Below are 25,783 nucleotides of genomic sequence, written 5' to 3'. Positions count from 1 at the left end.
ATTGGTTGTCGAGTAACCAAGCCCAGATTCTGTGCAACAGAAAGCAAGTGATAGTGAAGACTCCGTCTGGTGAGTCACTCACTATTCAAGGAGATACCCAGCATGGATTGCCTGAGCAAGTGTCCATGCTCAAGGCATCCAGATGCATGCAGAAGGGATGTGTCATTTATATGGCACAAGTTACCATTGATGAGCCGAAGCCGGAGATTGAGGATATCCCTGTTATCTCGGAATATCCTGAAGTATTCCCTGAAGAACTACCCGGTTTGCCACCGGATAGGCAAGTGGAGTTTCGGATAGACATCATTCCAGGCGCTGCGCCTGTAGCAAGAGCACCATACAGATTGGCACCAACGGAGATGAAGGAGTTGAGGACGCAGTTGGATGATCTATTAGCTAAAGGTTTTATTAGACCTAGCTCGTCTCCTTGGGGAGCGCCAATCTTGTTCGTTAAGAAGAAGGATGGATCGATGCGTCTGTGCATCGATTACCGTGAGCTTAATAAGGTCACTATCAAGAATAGGTATCCGTTACCCAGGATCGACGATCTGTTCGATCAGTTGCAAGGAGCAAGCTATTTCTCCAAGATTGACCTGAGGTCAGGCTATCATCAGTTAAAGGTCAAGGATGAAGATGTACACAAGACAACGTTTAAGACTCGTTATGGACATTACGAGTTCCTAGTGATGCCTTTTGGGCTCACAAACGCACCAGCCGCGTTCATGGATCTCATGAATCGCGTCTGCAAGCCCTATCTAGATAAATTCGTTATCGTCTTTATTGACGACATCCTTATCTACTCGAAGAGCCAAGCTGACCATGAGAAACACCTTCGTTGTATTCTCAAACTTCTGCATCAAGAGAAGCTTTATGCCAAATTTTCGAAGTGTGAATTTTGGCTTCGAGAAGTCCAGTTCCTTGGACATGTCGTAAGTGAGCGTGGTATCCAAGTAGATCCCGCTAAAGTAGAAGCAGTCATGAATTGGCAGGAGCCGAAGACGCCTACTGAGATTCGCAGTTTCCTTGGATTGGCAGGATACTATAGGCGATTTATCGAGAACTTTTCAAGAATTGCTGCGCCCCTAACTTCGTTGACTCGTAAGAAGATTAAGTTTGATTGGGGCCCTAAGCAGCAGGAATCCTTCGACATTCTGAAAAAGAAGTTGAGCAATGCGCCAGTGTTGACATTGCCTGATGGTATAGAAGAATTTGTGGTGTATTGCGATGCATCGCACACTGGCATGGGCTGTGTACTCATGCAAAGAGGTAAAGTCATTGCCTACGCTTCTGGACAATTAAAGGTGCACGAAAAGAACTACACCACCCACGATTTGGAACTGGGTGCAGTTGTATTTGCATTGAAGCTATGGAGACATTACTTGTATGGAACCAAGTGTATAATTTATTCGGATCACAAGAGTCTTCAACACTTGTTCAATCAGAAGGAATTGAACATGCGTCAAAGGCGATGGATGGAAACTTTAAATGATTATGACTGCGAGATAAGATACCATCCAGGCAAGGCAAATGTAGTTTCCGACGCCTTAAGCAGAAAGGAAAGGGTAAAACCAATCAGAATCAATGCCAAGCGCATTGAAATAAGAAAATTTGAATGAAAGGGTGTTAGCTGCACAGAAGGAAGCTGTGTTGGAAGCTAACTATCCTGCAGAGAAATTAGGAGTAACTGAGGAGCAATTATCTTACGACAAAGATGGAATGCTACGACTAAACGGACGAATATGGGTTCCAGTTTATGGAGGACTTCGGGATGTTATCCTCCAGGAAGCCCACAGCTCTAAATATTCCGTTCATCCTGGAGCTGATAAGATGTACCAGGATCTGAAGTCCAATTACTGGTGGATTGGTTTGAAAAAGTCAGTAGCTGAGCATGTAGCAAAATGTTTGACTTGTGCGCAAGTCAAGGCTGAGCATCAGAAGCCGTCAGGTTTGCTTCAACAACCTGAAATTCCCAAGTGGAAATGGGAAATGGTGACAATGGATTTCATCACCAAATTGCCGAAGACGAAAAAGGGAAATGATACCATATGGGTCATAGTAGATAGACTGACTAAGTCAGCTCATTTTCTACCCATCAAGGAGACGTATAGCTCCGATATGTTAGCTCAATTATACGTTGATAAGATAGTAGCGCTACATGGTATACCTATATCTATTATCTCCGATAGAGATACTAGATATACGTCGCATTTTTGGAAGAGTTTCCAACAATCGTTGGGCGCTCGCTTGAATTTTAGTACGGCCTATCATCCTCAGACTGATGGTCAGAGTGAGCGTACTATTCAAACTCTGGAAGACATGCTTCGTGCTTGTGCGATCGATTTGGGTGGTAGTTGGGATAAGAACCTACCACTGATTGAATTCTCCTACAACAATAGCTACCATTCCAGCATAAAGGCTGCGCCTTTTGAGGCCCTATACGGTAGAAAGTGTAGATCGCCCATTTGTTGGGCAGAAGTTGGAGATGTCCAGTTATCAGGACCAGATATCGTTTTTGAAACGACGGACAAGATCGTTCAGATTCGCGATCGTTTGAAAGCTGCCAGGGATAGGCAGAAGAGTTATGCGGATCCTAAGCGCAAGGATTTTCACTTCGATGTAGGTGATAAAGTGTTGCTTAAAGTATCGCCCTGGAAAGGGGTGATGCGATTTGGTAAGAAAGGCAAGCTAAGCCCAAGATACATAGGACCTTTCGAGATTATCGAACGTGTCGGGTCAGTTGCTTACAAGTTAAACTTGCCTGAAGAACTTAGCGCTATTCATAATGTGTTCCACATCTGTAATTTGAAGAAGTGTTTCGCTGACGATTCACTGGTTATACCGCATACGGATATACACATAGATGAGAGTTTGAAGTTCGTGGAAAAACCTTTGTCGATTGAGGATCGACAGGTGAAAAAGCTTCGAAGGAAGCACATACCTATTGTAAAGGTCAAATGGGATGCCCGTAGAGGTCCCGAATACACGTGGGAAGTGGAATCACGATGCAAGAGAAATATCCTCATTTGTTTCAGTATATCTCGAGGTCGAGATTTCTTTTAAGGGGGTGAGGATGTAACACCTCGAAAAATTTCGTCCAATAATGTCTTGACACGTGTCATAAGGTTCCGGTATGTGAAAACAAACTTTAGAGGGACTAAAAGTGACAAACAGTGAAAACTATGGAACGTAAGGGTCCAAAGTGTCAACAATGGATAAATAGACTCTATGATAACCCTACATAATGTTTATAACCTTAAACGGATGGATCATGGATCATACGAAGCGGAAAATGCCCAAAAGTGAGGAATTACAAACTATAGGGGCCAAAAGTGTCAACATGTTGAATTTATACCTCTGAGTGAACTTTTGGCAGACCCGAAGCATTGTAATGCTAAAATATACTCACTAGAATTTGTGGTAAAAATTTCACGAAGTTTCGATAACGTATGAGAAAGTTATGGCCAAAACCGTACTTGAGGGGTTAAAAGCGTCAACGTCGAATTTCATGGCTTTTCGGTTGAGCGCAAAGTTATCCGAGGACATTACCATGTTGGTAAATGTCCCAAGGTTCTTAGAAACCAAGTTTGGGGGTTTACGAGTCAAGATAAGTAGCCGAAACATCGCGTACAAGAGCAGGGACCAAAGCTGCCAAGTTTGAAAGTTGTTTGGCTGTTAAGCAGGTCAGGCGACCCGCCTGGACAGGCCCAAGCGGGCCGCGAACCCCTATCAGATGCAGAAATCGCGAAAATGACCATTTTGGGTCCGAATTTGAAGTGCAATACAGCTTTCATCACCTCTCTTTTGCTCCAATCAGCTCCCTTGCATGCCTAGGCTATTGTGACCTCTCTATAACATCTGAATTCACCTTAAATCAGATTATTCATTCACTTTCTTGAGGCACTTGTTGTAAACAATGAACACACACAACTTGCAAAACTCTCAAGGCAATTCTGGAGCACTTCTGAACGACAAGGCTGACTCTAAGTGTTAACTAAGCTTCATTAGGACCTTTGTAAGCTTCTATATCAGTCTCTAATTCGTTCTTGCTTTGATTATTAGTTAAAAGTCAAACCGGTGTTCATATAGTTTGACTTTTCGATTAAACGAGTTTTACTCTGTCATTTCTCAAATTGAAACCACTGATATGTTGGTATTTACGTGGGAAACAAACCCTCAAGAGGGTATTCTCTGATTCCCACTTTATGCATACTAATTGTCGAGTCAAAGGTGTTATTAAAAAGTCAACAGAAATCGTTTTTGCGAAAAATAGCTCAAATGGTAATGTAGATGACATGCAATCAGTTTGATCATCAAAAATAACTTATAATATATGAAAGAATGTGTTTCACCATAATCAACTCGACAATCTATAGTATCAATACGAATCGGAACCGAAAGTTTTGTAAAACGACTTTTTCGTAGACTATCGATTCGGATCCGTACATGCATGTTTGAGATCTGTATTAGAGTGTACTTTTGACCATTTTTATTTTAGTATAACTTTCTGGAATTTTTGATACTTGAGTTTATACTTAGCCGATTCATTTGCATGTTTCCGATTTATGCTTAAAGTTGACTATTTTGCCCTTTTTGATATAAAATGTGATTTTTGGAAAAGTGAAAGAGTAGAAATCTTTATTTATAATATATAAACCTGCACCGAAAATTTGAGATCAGTTAGTGGTCCAGATTTTGAGTTATGGCCGATATCGTAAAACTATATCTTAAAGTTACATAAACGGCGCATTTAGCGTATAACCTATTTCAGGCCACGTTTTGATATAAAACTTTTTACCCACTGATGTTATATAATATTTTGGGATTTTTGATGATTTTTATTTGATTTTTGGCTGAACGGATCATACGTCGCTAAGTCGATTCGGTTAATGCCGGTTTTGACCGTTTAAGCCATAAAATGAGTTTTATACATTCTTTTGACCCGAAACCTTTTTCTACTGATTTTATATGTTAAATAAATTATTTGGAGCATTCTGGAAATATAAAAATCTCAGCTTTCCTTTGAAAACCCGGAAACGGCGTTAAATCGCACTTTTAGCGTTTTTAGCGCATAGTAAGCGTTATACCTATTTTAAACATATAAGACTCATACCTACAGATGTAATTAGTATATTTTCATATAATAACAGTAAATATAAGTATATGAGCTCAGATTTCCAGTTTTGGCATTTTTAGCCCTTGTGAAATTACTAAAATACCCCTACGGTGCATAGTTTAATTTTAAATGTTAAGTTTGGTATATGGGTCATACCCTACTGTTATAATATGTTAAATGAAGTATATTTACTGTATAAACCAGACCCGAAACTCAGATTTCTAATTTGACTCTTTTATAATCTTTTAATTGACCAAAATGCCCTTCTAAGGCGTAAATTGAGTTTAAATCCATTCGGGGCATAATAGAACATAACTTACTGATATTATATCATATTTAAAGCATATTATTTCAGGGAACTTGCATTTGACTCTTTTGGCCACCCGTAACGCCCTTCTTGCGTTCGGTTCGGTTTACGTAACTAGTTTGCGTAAATTGACCGAAACGGGTTAAACGTTATCATTTTTATCTCAAAATCCAGAATGTATTTAGTATACCCATATGATACAAGTATTCAAACTTGTCGGGTCTAAATCACATTCTATCCGGTCTTTCGCTTAATCGTGCGCTTGTACCGTATCGTCCTTAAAACTAACCGGTCAAAGCTTAGGCTTAAATAAAAGACCCGTTAGGAATCTAATAGGTTATTATAAACCTTTGTTCCAGATTAGGAGGCCCAGTAAAAGCTACCTACACTTACCATTTGTGATTCATACTTGCTCAGGTAAATACATTTTGACTTATTTTCCCTATACGGGCTTGGGGTACGGTATTTAAAATACCGCTTGATCGAGCGCACAAATCCTGCACCCTATGGGTGTACAGTCTTGAATAGTTTGTGCGACTCGTTTAAACAGTCTTGTTCTTACTTTAGGCTTTGGGGGGTTATTGACCGTGTCCCGGATATCCTTGGCATTATCTTACGAGATGGCCACGACCAGAGCACGGGGTGTAGGCGTACACCCGGCGTGTATAACTCTTTAATGTGGTGTGTCATTTAATCTTTAGCCCGGACAGTAGATCCCGGGCCACCAAATGTACGAGTAACATGTAATTCGTTCACAAGTTTATATTGCATAATTATCCCAAGTTAATAAAAATATTTATGCCTTGTGCATTTAAATCAATTTTCAATTATTTTCAAAATGAGTCAGTTGATTTGTATTTACCAGTGTAAACTGACGTATTTTCCCAAAAGGTTAAGTGCAGGTACTATACGAACTAGGCTGGCTGTTTTCCTAAGAGCGTCCACTATAGTCTCGCAAGCTCGGACGACAAATAAACTGTTGAACAATTTATCTTATTTTATTGATCCGCATGTGGATCCGTTTCAACTACTTATGATGTTTATTATTACATTTAAAATAAAGTTGAAATGAATCTATTTCTGCTTCCGCTATGCATTATTATATTGTGTTGTTTGTCTATGACGATGCCAACCACGTCACTGTACCCCACACCGGGCCCACCAGTGACACGTGGAGATCGGGGTGTGACACATCAGCAGCCATACGAACCTGATGATAACCTGACCTCAGATCTAACTTTGAAAAATACTGAGCCCCATGTAATTCATCTAGCAATTCCTCTATCAAAGGAATAGGAAAGACATCTTTCACTGTAGCTTCATTCAATCTCCTATAGTCTACACACATTCTCCATGACCCATCCTTTTTCTTGACTAACACTACTGGTGCTGCAAAAGAACTAGTGCTGTGTCTTATCACTCCTGAATCAGGTAACTCTTGTGTCATTTTTTCTATAATATCTTTTTATGCACTAGGATATCTGTATGGTTTAAGACTTAAATCAGCAGTGCCCTCTTTAAGGGTAATTTTATGGTCAAAATCTCTTGCTGGAGGTAACCCTGTTGGTGCTTCAAAGATGTCTGCAAATTCTTCCAACAAATTATCCAACTCAACCCGATTCTTTTCATGAACCCCTACCCTTGGTTGATACGCATAATAATCTTGTTCAGCATCATATAAAGCAAATAGTTGAGCTTGAACCACAATATTATCTCTTTGTAACAGATTATTCATCTTCTCCATAGAACACATAGTAACCCCTTGCCTCTTAATTCCCTTCAGTTCCAACACTTGGTCATTAACTGTAAACTTCATTGTTAACTTCTTGAAGTTCCACACGATATCATTTAATGTTTCCAACCACTGGATTCCCAACACTAAGTCATAATTGCTCAAAGGAATGACTAACATATCAGTGGTGAACCAGGTACCCTGCATCATCCACTGAAAATTTCTACAAAGCTTAACACAATCCATCTTCTTCCCATCAGCAATTGTTACTTTTAAGCTTGGATTATCGATTAACACACATTTCAACTTATAGGCTAATGATTCATCCATAAAGTTGTGTGTAGAATCACCATCAATCAGAGTCTGTAAGGTTCTAGTACCAATAGTTCCTACCACTTGCATAGTATTATAGGAAGGTATTCCCCTAATAACATGTAATGAGATTTGTGGATCAGGGTTTATTGCTACTTCTTCCTCCCTAATATCCTCATTCACACTCACAACCCCATCTTCCTCTTCTACTTCAACCAAGAACAGCTGTTTTTTCCCTTACACACCCTAGAATGTCCTGCATTAAACTTTTCATTACAAAAGAAGCATTCCCCTCTTGCCCTTTTGTCCTTTAAAAACTTATCATTAATCTTCTTTGGTACTAATGCATTAGAAGTAGAAGGTACAGCATTCACAGGTGTGGCTAATATAGGCTATTTGGCTCCACTAGTTAGATTATTAAATCTGCCCGTATGTTTAGAACCTGCTTGAAATGTATTATTCTTATTAAAGCCTAGAGCCCCATTAGCTTTATTTTGCAACCTAGCCAAATAATAAGCCTCTTTTAATGTAGTAGGTTTAAAAAGCTTCACATGGTATTTGATTTCAGGTTTCAAACCTTCAATGAAAATGCTAACAGTATATTCATCACAAAGATTTACCTTATTAAGAAGTAAATCGAACTCATCGCAGTAATCTTCTAAACTGCTTGTTTGGTTTAATGCCTTAAGAGCCCCCATAGCATCTTCAATAAGGTTTGCTGCAAATCTTGAAGAGACAGATCTAGTGTATTCATCCCAAGGCATCTGTACGATGTTTCTTCCAGTTGACTTCATAAATGCTTGATGCCATTGCAGTGCTCTGCCCTCTAAATGAACAGCTGCATACCGAACGTTGAATCGATCAGGGGTGTCATCAATCGAAAAGAAATGTTCACATTTATACAACCATCCTTCAACATCGTCACCATTAAATTTTGGGAACTCCACCTTGGTCAATCTGTTATTGCTGAGTCTTTTCTCGATTTCTCCACCCGAGTCTGTGGAATTACCATCTGAACTTCCACTATTCCTTGAATCCAATTCCTTCAAGAGCGACTCCATTTGTGACCTAATTTCTTATGTTATTGCTTTCAAACTGACCAATTCATTAATCTGATGCTCTGAACTTGTTTCCAATCTTGATACATCTTTTGCTAATCTTTCGAATTCCTGATTACGAGTCGTCACTGATGAATTATGAACGAATGTAATTGATCGATCAAATGATCAATTCCCGACAGGACTGTTCAAACGATGATACAATCCAATTGAACAAAACGACTGAATGATAACGAGCTTTCCGAGAATCGGAGGCTCTGATACCAATTGTTATGCTTAGAATTGAAGAAGAAGAAGAAGAATAAGAGAAGAGAGAAGTTCGATCAATCAAGCATAACCTGCTTGAGCGGCTAATTCCGTTTATTAACTACCGGCCGTTGGTAAGTTGTTAGAACTTTACAAACTGACCCTTCAAGTACAAAATGTTACAATTAAGTCCCTGTACTTTGCTATATGTAACAATAAGAAAAGTAAGAGTGACCATTCTTAATTTTGATATCCATTTACATTGATAAGTAAAACAAGTTAGAACATTTTTTTGGTCTCACTGTTCGTTTTGATTGGTGTAGAAAATGTACAAGTTAAATTCTTATGACATGGTACAACCAGTAGCGGACCCATGATTTTTTTACACTGGGGTCCTATTTTTTCGATGTTCAAATTTTTCATAACCAAGCGTTAGAATTTTCGAAGTCGGTCGAGGTTCGGTTCGGGTCGTGTCGGGGCGACCAACTAGTTCATAGCACATAACAATTATAGTTCAATTTATTAGAAGCATGTTATATAGTTCAAGAGAAAGGTTAACGTACAATAGCTCTTAATGTGCGACCGGTACGACATATAAGTACGCACGTTCATTTGTAAATCACGCACGTTATAAAACTCAAAAACCCTAATCACGCATGTTGAAAACATTGATTACGCACGTTATATACCTATAATCACGCATGCCCTAACTCCCAGGTCAAAAATCGCATCCCCTGTTCTACGGTCTGATACCATTGTTATTGACCGCTGACTCCAATCGAATCAAAGCTTGGTCATATTCCTGCATCCTCTATTCTACAATCTGAATCAAAGCTTGGTCATGTTCCTTCATCATCTGTTCTACGGTTTGATTTCGATTCGTCATTTTGATGAAACTTTTCAAAATCAACGATGAATTTGAATCCAATTCGATGAAATTGACCGAACAATGGCCAATTTGAACTGAAACGAAAAGAAAATTGAAACGAATTGGATGAAATTAATCAATCCTAGGTTATTTACCGGTTGTACGCACGTTATATTATACAAACAAAATCACGCACGTTATACAACAAAAATCACGCACGTTATGTGTACCGGTCGTACGTGTCGTACGTTAACGCTAATTGTAAGCATATTGTTTTGCTCTAATGATCATGTTCTTATAGTTTTAGTTCATAGCACAATTTGTATTTGTGTTTGGTGATGGAACTCCAAATTATGGTATTGAAGAAAAGAGGTGGATATTATAATTGTTTGGCAATGACTTAGTAGTGCTTGTGCAAATAATATACTACTAAAACATGGTATGGCTTATTGTTTATTTTAAATTTAACAAATTTAAAAAACAGAGGTAAAGGGTCTAGAACCCGTGATCTTTGGTTTAAAGGGGAAGGGATATGCCATTCAAACAAGCTTGAGCTTGATAGTATGGGGTCCACTGAAATAATTTTATAGGGTGCTTCAAAAAATTTGCATAACATCTCTACTACTTTTTAAAAAGAGATTGGAGTCCGAGTACTCCGACCTAATAAAGGTGGGTCCGCCCCTGGGTATAACTAGAGAGGAGAAAAAGCCATGAGTTGTTGCTAAACAGATTTGATTTACAATTTACAGAACCCCCCTAGTTTAATTTTTAATGTTCATTACACCTTAAACTTAAGTTGGGTGGTATGGTATAAATAAACCCTATAGTTTCATTTTTAATGTTCATTACACCTTAAACTTAGGTTGGGTGGTGTGGTATAAAACTTCTAGAGGCTTTAAATTGCCACGCCAGCGCCACGTATGCGCCACATAAGCGAGGGACTTTATCGTTAACTTGCACGGTGTAGGATGATAAACACAAAAGAAAAAAAATCAAAGAGGAAAAAATCTAATTGGTTGGAATCATTGGGGCCCACCTGCACATTCCATTGGCGCTCCTTAAAGGGATGTAGCCCCCTTCATAGCACCCCCCTCCCTTGGCGCCTAGGAAATGGGGAGAGGGGCGCTATAGGGCGTTATGGAGGCTGATTTGGCAGGGGCGCAAGACCACACCACCCAGCCTTAGAGATAACTACCGATAATTGCAACCGGTTTTCTGTACCATCCACTTAAAAACTTCATCTTTCTCCGCAAATTCAAGAAACTGTTGCCAAATCTCACAAACCCCATTTAATATTTGAGATTTATGAAAGGAAACAATCTTGATAATGGAAACCCATCTCAGAAACCCTACCGCCGACCGTCGTAGCCGCAAAGAAAATGCAGGCGGTACGACGCCATTATCGAGAATTGAAGGTGTATTTGGTACCAATAAAAATGAATCAAAGGAGTTTTGCTAAATTAGAACCTTAATTTGCATTTGGTACAAACAACTTCATAGCCCTATGTGTTATGGGGGCTTGGGTGAGAAAAAAAGTGTTGTCATGTAGGTGACACGTAAGCGCACTTTTTTATCACCAAGAAATGCTTAGACCATGTATCGTGGTGGGTGAACTTCAAGCCTCTCCCTTATCTGACATGTGGCTGCCTAGTTAGCAAAAGGGCATTATGAGGCTTGATTGCTTGAAGTTAAAAAGGGTGTAGTGGTATAACGCCCCTTGCAATGATTACCTAATTATTATTATTTTTTTCAAAATTAAAACAAATAATATTTCATTAAATAAATAAAATGACATTACCATTAACTAAAATACTAAAAAATAAAGACGAAACATACAAAAGTACTAAAAATAAAAAGAAACTGACAAATGCTTAAAAAATATAGCTCTAAAGTCCATATTTGTCACGGATTTGTTGCCTACTCATTTGAGCTAGGAGCAACGCTTCTCCTTGGAGGTGATCGGTCGGTTTAGACATAAACTCGATGTCTTTCTCTATTTGCCTCGCTTCTTGGACCGCGACGAATTTTTTGTTTTCAGCGCGTTTTTTCTTGTATTGTTTCCAAACGCCTATGGCCAAGGTCTCTTATATCTTGAAGTCATCGGTTCGTCTCTTCGAATCTTGTTTCATTTTAACACCCGTCGAAGACGACTCCGTCCTTCCCCCCTTTTTCCCGGTTCTTCTACCGGGCAGTCGGGACAACTTCACTTCCTCATCCTCGTCATCCTCATTAATATTAATAGGATTTTTTAAATCGACGTTTCTAGCATCAGAAGTGGGTGTTTCTGAATCAATCAAAGAGGAGGTTATGGACCGTTTTGCTTTACCCCTACTACTAGACGTCATGGTTGGTACGTTAGACCATTTAAGACTTCCACGTAGAAGCTCCCAACACTTCATGTATGTGAATACCCCTCGTTGTCTTGAACTCCTCCAACGTTCTTTCTAATATATCTGCATCGTTTTGAACACTACCCCATTTGTCACTCATGCGTTGGAAAACTTTTTGAAACGCATGGCATTTAGCATTTATATTAGTCCACTTGCTTGATATCGAATCCTTGTCCCGATATTCCCCTTTACCCATGGCTTTAAAAAGGTTTCTCGAATCTTAATCCAAAAAAAAGGAGTAGTGTTTGATAGTTGGCTACAAAAATTAGAACATATATATTATTATACTTTATTTTTTTAAATAAAACTTAAAAAAAACACATACCAACTTCGGGATCCTTCGAGATGTGGAGCCAAGCCCGTGCGAGCGTGTACTCCTCGTCTTTTGTCCAAGCTTGATACATCCTTCCCGCACGTAGAGCAGTAGGATCCTTTTTATGCGAGCGTTTTCCACTTTGAGAGCCCCCCGTTTTCGCGCTCCTGTTGTGTCTCCAGCACCGTGTCGATCTCGGGCTCGGCTTCGTCTTGGGAACCACGCGTACCGCCCATGCTTATGTTCACATTAGATGCAAAACCGAGTGGCGCTTGAAAGTATTAGTGTGACGCATTTAGTAGTTGCGTGTACCCCAACATATTCGGGCCAATATCTTGGTAATTGTAGGTTGATAGCGGTTGGGTGGTGTTCGAGCGTGAAAGGGTATGGTCCCAAAAATACGCAAGCGCATAGGACCATACCATAACTTTATTCCAAAAGCATCTTGCGGTCGTGCAGCGGTTCTAAACAAGATTTGGAAAAGGCTAGTCTCCAATGACCATGCGCCGAAGAAAGGAAAGACAAATATTCAACTAACACCCTTGTGCGGACCCGCACAAGGGTACATTTAGGCTTGAAGATAAAGTCCTAAACATTTCCGCGCGCATGAAATCAGGACTTGAACAAAAGGAATCTTTTCTATTACAACAGAATGGACACGGGGCAAAGGTAAAATAGTTTACAGTTGTAGATCTTCTAGAAGGCCCTAAGTGATCATCATGCATGCCTTCACTCGGTTACAACCGAATGTGGCATGGCATCATCCTAGGCACTCATCTAATTCACGATGATGGCAAAACAACTGAAAGGAAGATCTACACAAAACCACTTTCCATGTGGCATTTCCCCAGCCGTTGATCAGATCCACAATCCATGTGTATAGATGTGGAATTAACCATTAACGGAAAAAGAAATAACCGCTAACGAAAAGTAATTTCCGTCATTTCCTCCGTCACCTTTTTGGCGCCAAAATCTTGGTTATAAATATGGGAATTCTGGTATGATCTCACAAGTTACTTTTACTAACTTTCACTCTTACCGCTTCATCTTTCCTTTTGAGATCCCGGTACTTATTCTCATGTTGGAGGGTGGTCATGGAGAGAACCCCCATTCTCCCCGTGGCGAGTCTAACGGCTTTCTGTTTTGCAGTGTTCTCCGGTGAAGTAGCCCTCAACTAGCAATCGACGAGAAGATTAACCCCTTTATGCGGAAACTAAACCCCAGATCTGATTGATTCCTGTCAATTCGGATCACTGTTTCTTCACTGGCGCCCACCGATTTTCTATTTTCATCTTCTCGATCGATTCATTTCTTCCTCTCTTCTATTTTCAATTGCAGAAGGTCCATCAAATTACCTACCAAGTCCTCAACCAGAGAACAGGGCATTTTTGCCCATGCTTCTTGTGCCGACGGAATCATGGGAAAGATGTTTAGCGACGACGATATTCATCATGATATGAATCAGGTGCACAACCCTGTTACCTCGGAAGTCCAACTCGGAACTCCGATCAGTTCAGATCTACCTCCTAAAGAAATTCTGGTTTGTTGGTTCGTCAAATTTCAAAAGGTTTTGAATGCAATTTCTGCACAACGTTGTGCACCAGCGGCTCAAACAGCAACGCAGGCACATGAATCTGTAACTTAGGTGCAAACCCCAACCGCTTCTCGAATGTTCTATTATGATTCATCATCACATGCGTCGGCCAAAGACACAAAAGTGTACTCTCAGTCAAGCACCAGATATGAGCTTACTCATCTCAGATCTAGACGTCGAGAGCCTCCCACAGAGCAAAATTCTCAAGGACAATCTGATCGTACAAAGCTGGGCCCGCATCTATCACAACAGTGGGACACACAACCCAATGGTGAAAACTATCAAGGAAAGCTCAGTCACGTGGTACGAGACGTTGGTGAAGACGTCCGAAGGATCATTCGTGGAAATGACGGTCTAAGCAGTAAAACAAAGCAAACGTACATGGTGCAAGGAGGACCATCGTGCAAGCGCAACAACAAACGAAGTTACAATCAACACTGGCGTGAATAGCAAGTGGTTTTTCCTGTCATACCAGGAGGCCCCCAGAAGAACGACTAGTCATCATAACTGGTATTTTTGGTCATTATCGTACTGATTACATGTTCATCGATCCGGGTAGTTCTATGGATATTATCTATGAGCAGTGCTTCAAGCAGTTAGGCCCAGAGGACAAGGCGCGCTTAAAACCAGATGATTTTCCTTTAACGGGTTTCTGCAATGAAGTCGTCTTTCCGCTGGGTCAGATCTCCTTTCCCGTTACACTCTCTGATGGTGAGCACTCGTGCACCGTTCAAGTGAATTTTATGGTTATGCCAGCTACATCCCGCCATGATGTATTGTTGGGTAGACGTTCACAAAGGGGGTTTAGCATGATTATTTCCATACCGCACGCTGCTTGCGGTTTTCCAACAGAAACCGGAGTAGCAATTTTATATTCAAGCAAAGAAGTCATGCCTGTAGACGACGAACCACCAGTAAGAGCCGCGAAGCCATCTCTATCTAGCGAACCAGAGAAGTGGGTACTCAACAATGAATACCTTGAGCAAACTATTCTGCTAGGACACGCCATATCACTGGCAATTCGTGCAAGACTGAAACAGCTTCTATTCGACAATATGGACATTTTCGCATGGTCTCCAATGGACATGACCGGTGTATAAAGAGATGTGGCGGAACATTGTTTGAACGTTCGACCTTCAGCAGAGCCAGTAGCACAAGGAAAGCGCAGTCTGGGTCCGAAAAACACTCGCGTAATGATTGAGAAACTGGCTGAATTACTTCAAGCCGGCATATTACGCGAAGTCCGGTATCAAACCTGGGTGGCTAACCCAGTAATGGTGCAAAAGCATAATGGCGGATGGCGCATGTGCGTTGATTTCAAGGACCTCAATAAGGCTTGCCCAAAAGACTGCTACTCTCTCCCGGAGATAGACAAAAAGGTGGATTCCTTAGCTTCCTTCCGTTGGAAATGCTTCCTAGATTGTTACAAATGTTATAACCAAGTACAAATGAAGGAAGAAGACGAAGACAAGACAGCCTTCCGCACGGACAAAGGTATTTTCTGTTACACAAAATGCCTTTCGGTCTCCGCAATGCAGGAGCTACATATCAACGCCTAATGGATAAAGTCTTTGGGGAGGACATCGGCGTTACAGTCGAAGTTTATATGGATGACCTTGTCACCATGAGTCTCGAAGAAGATTTAATGCTCACAAACATCCAGCACACTTTCGACTCTTTGCGCAAAGTCAATTTGAAGCTGAACCTAGTGAAATGCTCATTCGGAATGGAAGAAGGCAAATTCTTGGGATTTATTGTAACCAAGGATGGTTTTAAAGTTAATCCAGAAAAGGTAGAGGCCATTCAGCTCATGCCGTCACCAACATCTATCAAAGAGATGCAGCGTCTAGCTAGTCGACTGGCTGCGTTCAACCGATTTTTAGCAAACCATGCCACCAAATCTTATCCGTTCATAAGCACATTGCGCAATTGCGTCAAGAATAGCCAATTTCAATGGAATTTGGAGGCCAAAAGAGCTTTTCAGGAAATGAAGGAATGCCTAATTCAGTTACCTACTTTAACGGCTCCGCGAAAGGAAGAACCATTAATTTTGTACCTCTCCGCATCTGAGGTAGCAGTAGGCGCAGTATTATTAGTGGAAAGAGAAGTAGTCCAAACTCCAATTTATTACATCAGCAAGATGTTGACTGGTCCAGAAACCCGTTATTCAATCATGGAAAAACTTGTTCTAGCGTTGGTCCACGCCTCGCGCAGGTTACGAAGTTACTTTTTTGGCTACGTCATAACTGTTCTTACCAATTATCATTTGGGACAAGTCTTATCCAAACCGGATCTTGCCGGCCGACTAGCAAAGTGGGCCATCGAACTGGGCGGACATAATATCCTATATAAGCTGCGCCCAGCTATCAAAGGCCAAGTTTTGGCAGACTTCGTTACCGAAGTTCCCAATGATAAAATCCAAGAATGCGAAGCAATACAGAATCCTACCCTAGTCTTCGACGATAGGGTCTGGATTTTACATACAGATGGTGCTTCCAACGATGACGGCGCATGGGCTGGTCTTCGCTTAGTCAGCCCTGACAACCATGAACTTACTTACGCCATTCGGTTGGATTTCAAAAGCACCAACAACAAAGCAGAGTATGAGGCATTTCTCGCGGGTCTCCGCTTAGCAATTAAAATGGGGGCAAAGAATGTGGAAGCGCATGTTGATTCCTTGTTGGTTGCCGAGCAGACCAATGGTCGTTACGACGCGAAAGGCGAAACAATGGCCTTATATCTTGAACAGGAGAAAGCCTTAATCAATCAATTTCAGACCTTCAAGATTATCCATATTAACCGAAGCGAGAATAAGCACGCGGAAGCGCTCAGCAAGTTAGTTGCTACAGGTTTCAAACACCAAGCAAAAGAGGTCCGCATTGAAGTTCTCTCAAACCCATCTGTTCCTCTGCGACACGTAAAAATGATAGAAATCGGGAATCCATCCTGGATGTCTCCGATTATTATGTTCTTGCAACATGGAACTCTTACAGAAGGAAAAACAGAAGCAAGGAAAATTCAGAACAAAGCGCTAAATTACGAGATGGCGGACGGAATCCTGTACCGAAAGTCTTATATGGGTCCTCTTCTACGATGGGTTGACAAATATGACGCGTAATACTTGGTCCGAGAAATCCACGAGGAATTATGCGGAATCCATGCCGACCCTCGAATGGTGGTGGCAAAAATTATGAGCGCAGGTTATTACTGGCCTGGCATGCACCTGGACGCCGTCGAGACCTTGCGCAAATGTGCTTCATGTCAATGCCACGCTCCAAAAGCCCTCCGCCCAAAAAACCCATTGGTTCCAGTAACCGCAGCATGGCCTTTCCAACAGTGGGGAATTGATCTGGTAGGTCCTTTTCCTGATGCTCCTGGCGCAGTAAAATTTATCATTGTCGCTGTAGATTACTTCACCAAATGGGTAGAAGCCAAAGCTCTAGCATCAACCACCGCAATGGTTATCAGGAAGTTCATCTGGGAACATATTATATGCCAGTTCGAGTTACCATTGCGCATTATCACAGAAAACGGTACCAATTTTGCTTCTGACGATCTACAAAAATGGATGAAAGAAATGCGCATAGAACATAGTTTTGCTTCCGTGGCGCACCCACAGGCAAACGGTCAAGTTGAAAGCGTCAACAAACAAATTGTAGATGGCATTAAGGCAAGATCAGGAACTGCAAGAAGAGGCTGGGTCGACGAACTCCCGAGTATTTTGTGGGCTCATCGCACCATGCCAAAGACTAGCACAAGAGAAACACCATTTAGCCTCGTCTACGGTACGGAAGTCGTGATCCCAACAGAGATCGGCCTTCCGTCACCTCGCATGTTAGCCATGGAGAAACAAAACAATGAATAAGAGCGCAGACTCGACTTGGACCTCCTCGAAGAAAGACGAGAGAATGCAACCATTAACGAGTCCAAGTACAAGTCAAAAATTGGAAAAATACTACAACGCACGGGTGCGCATATGCACCTTCCTGCCGGGAGACTTTGTCTTAAGAGATAACGAAGCATCAAACGCAGAACGACCGGGGAAACTCGCGCCTAAATGGGAAGGGCCTTAAGTAATTAATGAGGTCCTAGGAAAAGAAGTGTACACCCTACGCCGACTTGACGTAACGGACATTCCGCGCACATGGAACGCACAGCAGCTGCGCAGGTGCTACATGTAATCTTAGCACCCTTCGTACTTGGATGACACACTACGCTGTCCAACGTACATCACAAGGGTCGCTACCTACATATGCATCATCATTAATTATTTTATTTATCCTAAAATGTAATCTTAGCAATTTTGTACATATCGGCCCATGCGCCTTACCTATTAATACAAAGTCTGTTACTTACATTACACTTTTTTCCATGTTTATCGCAAATGCATGCAATTTATTTTGGTAAGCACAAAAACACTATGGTAATCTAATACAAGTCTCATGAACGGTCCGCAGTCACAGGCACTACGCAAGGTCCAGTCCTACGTTCACACATGAGCTTTATACCATCTTTATTTGTCTCACCTAAACAAAGAAATCGTACTCATGCAAATATTGCAACCAAAACATATATTATATCCGCAAACGTAACATGTGCGCCAGCACATTAACAAGTTATTACAAAAAGGGATTCAACATCCCAACAAGTTCAAAACAAATAGGCACCCTTTACAAAGTCGTATATTCATACGCTAGTGATTAGCCTCGCCGGTGGCGGGTCGGCTGGTATCCCAGGTAACCTTTAGCGCATTACAACATATGGGAAACAACTACACACCCTTGCGCATAACCACCAGGGCACGCAGTTAGCCAACTAAACAAAAATATTAATCCATCATGCGGGGTTCGAAAGGTAAGGTCTTTCATACCTTACGCCGAACAATCTTGCTACTTCTCAACAGCAAAAGCGCACACTTCATTTTTATAGTCCAGTACCTACTTGCCATTGGCGCATAGGAACAACACTGGACTGGAGGGACTTGAAAGGGTATTGTCCCAAAAACTCTGCATAAGCGCATAGGACCATACCATAACTTCATTCCAAAAGCATCTTGCGGCCGCACAACGGTTCTAAACAAGATTTGGAAAAGGCTAGTCTCCGATGACCATGCGCCGGAGAAAGGAAAGACAAATATTCAACTAACACCCTTGCGCGGGCCCGCGTAAGGGTACAATTAGGCTTGAAGATAAAGTCCTAAACATTTTCCGCGCGCATGAAATCAGGACTTGAACAAAATGAATCTTTTCTGTCACAACAGAATGGACATGTGGCAAAGGTAAAATGGTTTACAGCTGTAGATTTTCTAGAAGGCCCTAAGTGATCATCATGCATGCCTTCATTCGGTTACAACCGAATGTGACGTGGCATCATCCTAGGCACTCATCTAATTCACGATGATGGCAAAACAACTGAAAGGGAGATCTACACAAAACCACTTTCTACGTGGCATTTCCCCAGCCGTTGGTCAGATCCACAATCCATGTGCATAGATGTGGAATTAACCATTAACGGAAAAAGAAATAACCGCTAACGAAAAGTAATTTCCGTCATTTCCTCCGTTACCTTTTTGGCGCCAAAATCTTGGTTATAAATATGGGAATTCTGGTATGATCTCACCAGTTACTTTCACTAACTTTCATTCTTACCGCTTCATCTTTCCTTTTGAGATCCCGGTACTTATTCTCACGCCGGAGGGTGGTCACGGAGAGAACGCCCATTCTCCCTGTGGCGAGTCTAACGGCTTTCTGTTTTTGCAGTGTTCTCCGGTGAAGTAGCCCTCAACTAGCAATCGACGAGAAGATTAACCCCTTTATGCAGAAACTAAATCCCAGATCTGATTGATTTCGGTCAAATCGGATCACTGTTTCTTCAGAGCGATACGAATTAGGGTTGTTAGGCCAAGACAGAACACCAAAATAGGGGGCAGAATGGATGCATGATATTTTTTTTATAAAGAATAAGACTGGGGTTTATAAGAATGAGAGAAAAGTATATAAAAATGGGGTTGAGTTGGGGTTTATATAGGTGAAAAATGGAAATAAAAAAAAGTGATTTTTTTTTATTACCGTTGCATAAACGGTCAAATTCTCAAAACTTTCAAATTCATGGCGTTTTAAAGGCCACGCCCAAGCCTTAAATAAAAAAACGCCCAGCGGGGCAGTCACCATGACGTTTTGGTGAGCTTCCACGCCCAAACAACCCCCATTATGGATGGTCTTAAAATGGGTTTGGTTGATAATTGGGTAATTATTATTATTATTATTATTATTATTATTATTATTATTATTATTATTATTATTATTATTATTATTATTATTATTATTATTAACAAATCTAATTAAACTAGTACATTTCATCGGGGATATACAACAGTGCAAAAAGTACTTAAAAACCCTAGATTGCAATTGCAACAATGGCGAATGTGATCAAATGGCAGGATCTATGAAAAGTTGTCCTAAGAAGCTAGCTCGATCTTGAAACGGCTTAAGGTGGTTGGAACGTATGTCGAAAACAAGAAGCGAGTTTTAGTGACACTATAATTTTCTGTGATATTAGTCGGGATTTTTGCCGCAACGTGCGGACATTCCAACTATTATATATACACACACACGTATATATGATATTTTAACGTTTTAGGTTTAAATTATGTTCTCAGCCAATACCGTCAATACCGCCGACTCCGCTGTAACGTGCGAGACGTAAAAATAATTTACTTGTTAACATATTTTTGCCGTAGTCACCGTAACAAAAAATCGGCGGCGTGAATATTCCAACAAACCCTAATTCCCAAAACCCCTGTCTATATAACACCACCACTGTTCAACACCCATTCACCATCCAACGAGTTCTCTGTATTTTCTTTGTATTTGATTTTCTTAATGTACATAGAGGTTACCTGTATCTATGATGAAAGATGAAAGGCTTGTTTCTCATGAACATTCGCAGTGGCCGCCTGATCGAACTTTCGCCTTCGCCAGGCTTGAGAGTTAATGTTGCTCCATCCTTCCTTCCTTGGATGTCTGAGATCCTCCTCCTCTTTTTTCAATGTATATTTATTTTTTCAATTTTATTTTTATTTGTCCTGATGTGTAAGAAACTGGTGATGATAATCTTAAGGCTTGTTTCTCAGAAACATTCGCAGTGGCCGACTAAGAGCTTTCGCCTTCGCCAGGCTCGAGAGCTTATGCTGTCTTGCTCCTTCCTTCCTTGGATGTCTGAAGTTTCAATATATATGTTATTTATTTATATATGGAGATTTAGTGTGGGTTTCTCAATGATGATTTCAATAGATGACGAGTCTGATATATTATCCATTCCATTCAATTATGAAGACGAATCGAGGCATTTGTCTGAGAGCCAACCCATATATACTACTGACCCCTTTGTTTTTCATTTTTAAAAATCTTTGCCAGTTAATTTTGAATGTTTTTTTTTAAAAAAAAAATTGGCCGATGATTAAATTCAAATTAATGACAAGCATATGTCTGAATAAATATATGTTGTTAATCTTCTCGATGAGGCCACATTCATTTTGAAACCGACGATGATTAGATTTGTGTTTGCGTAATGTGTGTTGCAACAATTTTACTGCCTTCCTTCTAAGGTTTAAAATAATTTTATGGTTTTTGATTTAATTGTTGATGATTTTGAAGAGTTCAGATGATGATCAATTGCATAGTTCAAATGAATGTTTGTGATTAGAAAAGTTTTAGTCTTTCGCTCCTATCTGATGAACTCTGATTTTTATTTTTTATTTTGATAATGATTGTATTTAATTTAATGGGAAATTGATGACTCCATGTGATAAGGTCTCGTTCGTCGTAATGATATGATGAACTCACACCTTGCCGACCATCCTGTTATATCACCACCCATAAACTGAATCCAACATAATTATTATTATTTTTATAATTTAGGTTGAAAATCATATCGGTTTATTAAACTGTATTTTTGTTTGTTTTTTAGTGAAATCTGTGATGCAGGAATAGGTATGGCGTCGTTTGGGATTCAGAGCATAATCGGTGGAGTGGGATACATCTGGTTTTAACAGTTAATCACACAATTTATAAATTCCAAGCTTAACGCATGTTGTTTCTAAGAGTGTAACACCTTAGACTAAGCGGTATGGGGGCCGGCTAAGGCCCGGCGAGCCCTGGCGCCGGTCCCCCACACCGCCCCCCACTCCTCCGGCACGGCAAGATTGGCTCCCCATAGACGATTGTGACGGGCCTCTCTCCTCTCTCCTTATCTCACATATACCTATACATATATATATATATATATATATAGATAAAGAGGTTCATCCCCCACCCCTAGGTTCATCACCCTCAAGCCCTTTCTACGTGGCGGTGACGTGGCGGCCCATCCTCTTGAGTAGACCTGGCAAACGGGTCGGGTCATGGGTCAAAATGGGTTCGGGTTAAAACGGGTCAATTAAAAAAAGGGTTGTTTTGGTTCGGGTTAAAACGGGTTCGGGTTAAAACGGGTTCGGGTTGGAACGGGTTTGGGTCGGAACGGGTTTGGGTCCGAACAGGTTTTGGGTCTGAACGGGTTTCGGGTCGGGTCGGGTCGGGTCGGGTCGAGTTAGTTAAAAAATGTTTTTTTTAAAGAGATTGTACATCAAGGGGTAATTTTGTCGGCTTAAAACGGGTCCGGGTTGGTTAAAACGACTTTTTTTTAGAAGAAAGCTTGTAACAATAGTTGAACCATCTTCACTTCATCGTATTCAAATACATATATAGACAAACAATCATATACATACGTATATCTATAAACATATCTAATATATATTTGGCTGATTTATAGCAAGAAAAAATTAAAAATAAATATAAATAACTTAAATAATAAAAAGGTTATGTGCAGTGATACAGCACAAAAGCTGAAAAGCGTATTTAACTTTTTATAAATAAAATATTTGAAAATTGATAAAGAGGTTACCCACAGAAAAAGCTAACTCTTCAAGTGTCTATTTCTCTCTCTACTAAAACTCTAAAATTGCTCATCTCTATCGCACACACAAAAAATGGACGGTAGAGACATGGACGACGGTGGGCGGCGGAGACATGGAAGACGGTGGACGGCAGAGACATGGACGACGGTGGACGGCGGAGACATGGACGACGGTGGGCGGTGGACGGCGGAGACATGGAAGACGGTGGTCGGCGGAGACATGGTGGACAGAGGTGTTGAACAACCCGCTGGTCACCGGCCTTGACCCGTTTTGACTCGTTGGTCACATTGCCTTGACCCATTTTGACCCGCTCTTTCTTATGAAGACTTTGTTTGATGCCCGAAATGACCCGTTCTTTGTTTTATTCATGACCAGATGAATCGAAAAGTGATAAATTTTTACCCAGATTGACCCGTAAGTGCAAGTGCTTGAACGGGTTGTAATTGCCTGCTCTACTCTCGAGGATGGGGTTCTCCATACCCTCTAGTCTTAGTTAATCTAATCCTGTTATTTCAGTTTTCCTCTCCACCTATTGGAGTAGTTCATTTCATTTTTTTATTTCTAAAAATTATTCATAATAACTAAAACATAAAACACTACAAACTAGAAATTACTTGGCCAATTATATATTTTTCAATTGTGCACTCTTTGAACTTGTCGGCCAACCTAGACGTTGTGGCGGCTATCTTATCTTTTCTTTGTGGTCTTTACGGCGCGGGGTTTTTATTTATGGTCGGTATAGAACTAGTGAATTCAGTTCTAGGTGTACCCGTGTGGTAGTTACCTGAATCCAATAGTTACTTGAATTTCATTACTTTCTTCACCCAGCAATGGTATTTGGCCTGATACTTTGATTGGAAATAACTCAAGCCCATTTTCATTTGCATAACGTAAAGATCGTCACACCCCCGCTACTCCATAAATGATGTTATATATTATAAGAAATGTAAACTTAAAGATATAAACAAGAATATAGCAAATAAAAAGTTAAAGATATAAATAAAAGAGTAAACTGCCATTTTGGTCCCTGAGATTTGGACAGTTTTGTCATTTTAGTCCAAATTTAAAACTTTTTGCATCTGGGTCTCTGTGGTTTCGTTTTTGTTGTCATTTTAGTCTAAAAGCAAAATTTGACCAGATTCCCCAAATTAAACCCCTCTGTTTTGTCCTTTTCCTCAGGGGTAATTTTGTCATTTCTGTTTTATTATTCCGGTTATTAATTAAAACTAATAAAAGAAAATATAATTTCCTCCTCTCCTTCAGCTTCAACCCACAACCCCCACCTCCACCGTCACATTCAACCACCACAACCTCCACCTCCACCGCCATGACCCCAACCGTCACCTTCACCACCCCCTGTCACTACCTATCCCCATCGCCACCACCGCCATAACCCCTACCCTAGGAATGAATCTTGAGTTTCATCAACAATAATGTAACACCCCGTGTTTCGAAAATCAAAGTCAAATTCAAGATTGAAGTCAAAGGGAGACAAGATTGCTAATTGCAGTCTGTCACTCCTTGCTCAATTCCTGTCTTGACTTCTTTGACTCGTAGTTAGTCTATTTTACGATTCACGTTAGTTGTATTATGTAGAGTACTTATTAATGATCGAGGTTTAATCGATATTTATCGCATATTTGATCACTTATCGCTTATCGCAATCGCACTCGCAACTTGAATTACCCGTTCTGGATATTGTTTTACGTGTGTGTGTGCCTTATGTGTTACTTGTGCATGTTTAATTACGGTTATGTTGTGGTGATTAATCAAAACGAAACTCAATCGCAATCGAATCGCAAACGCTAAACGCAGGTTAATTAAGGATGATTGTATGTTGATATAGTAGTTGGGATTAAAAGTAATTTGAATAGGAAACTCTAACGCATCACAACGCTAAAAACGCGAATTGAAATCGCAAAACTCCTCGCACTGTGCACTCGGATCGAGTGGCCAGCCGATCGAGCTGCCGCCCAATCGGGCTGCCATCCGATCGAGGTGCCACTCGATCGGGCTACCACCCGACCAGGGTAGCCACTCGATCGACCAACCCTCTCCTCCCCTTTTCATTTATGGAAACCCTATAAATACCCCCTGTCAACATCATAACTTCATCTTTTGCACCTCTCGTCCGACCAGTGCTTCTTGCCACTTTTCTCCAGATTTCTCGCGATTCTTGTAAGTTTTCCATCTAAATCTTGTATTTTCTTAATCTACACGCACTCCTACACCTTTCTATCTTTTGAATCTTAACTTTTAACCGTGAAATCACCAGATTTGAGGTGTTCTAGGATGATGTCATCATAGTGTTCTTAGGAACTTCATGTTTTGGCTTCAATCCACCAAGAACAACTTAGATCTGAACAATTTCCACACAAATAAACAAAGATCCTTCATAGATCTGAATATATTCAAGGTGAAAAGGATTGAAAGATGGTTTTCTAACTTTCTTTCAACTCTTTTACACTCAATGCACTCAAAACCGATAGGATCGGACCTTGTTCTAACCTTCTACTCCTTCTTGGTGATGTGTTGGTTCAAGATCTGAGTTCTACCAACGAAACCACCGATTTCGGGTTAAGCAAGAACAACCGTCTTGAACCGGTTAACTGGTTGAATTTGGGTGATTCCTGTTCGATCGGGTCACCTGTGTCAAGATGGGGTTCTATTGATTAGCACGATGTCACACCGTCTCGATAAAACTACAAACCATCAAAAACAACCAAGTGTAAGACGATCAGGTCGACCAAGACGGAGTGCCGCCCGATCGGACTGCTGTCCGATCGGATTGTCACCCGATCGGGTTACACCCGATCGACTTGCACCTTGGCCCCACACTTAACTTTTATTTCAAACTTCAAGAGTTTTGGACACCAAACGGATTGCCGCCCGATCGG

At 40.8% G+C, this 25,783-nt stretch overlaps 1 long non-coding RNA gene, 3 other non-coding genes and 2 pseudogenes across 4 annotated transcripts; all 6 read left to right on the top strand.

The window, feature by feature from the left end:
• The first annotated feature begins 20,763 nt into the window (after positions 1 to 20,763).
• On the top strand, positions 20,764 to 21,159 carry LOC110891979. The gene is made up of 2 exons (XR_002565732.1): positions 20,764 to 20,982; positions 21,066 to 21,159. It is a non-coding gene; the product is annotated as an uncharacterized LOC110891979 (long non-coding RNA).
• Positions 20,835 to 20,963, top strand: LOC118484611. Its single transcript, XR_004873718.1, has one exon. It is a non-coding gene; the product is annotated as a small nucleolar RNA SNORD14 (small nucleolar RNA).
• On the top strand, positions 21,031 to 21,158 carry LOC118484600. Its single transcript, XR_004873707.1, has one exon. It is a non-coding gene; the product is annotated as a small nucleolar RNA SNORD14 (small nucleolar RNA).
• Positions 21,160 to 21,204: 45 nt separating the features above from the next.
• On the top strand, positions 21,205 to 21,294 carry LOC118484626 (annotated as a pseudogene).
• A 292-nt stretch (positions 21,295 to 21,586) lies between these two features.
• Positions 21,587 to 21,674, top strand: LOC118484613 (annotated as a pseudogene).
• A 44-nt stretch (positions 21,675 to 21,718) lies between these two features.
• Positions 21,719 to 21,822, top strand: LOC118484616. Its single transcript, XR_004873722.1, has one exon. It is a non-coding gene; the product is annotated as a small nucleolar RNA Z43 (small nucleolar RNA).
• The last annotated feature ends 3,961 nt before the right edge of the window (positions 21,823 to 25,783 follow it).

Source organism: Helianthus annuus, chromosome 11, assembly GCF_002127325.2.
Source record: "Helianthus annuus cultivar XRQ/B chromosome 11, HanXRQr2.0-SUNRISE, whole genome shotgun sequence".
NCBI lineage: Eukaryota > Viridiplantae > Streptophyta > Magnoliopsida > Asterales > Asteraceae > Helianthus > Helianthus annuus.
The sequence above is the reverse complement of the archived record's forward strand: the minus strand, read 5'-3'. Positions and strand labels throughout refer to the sequence as shown.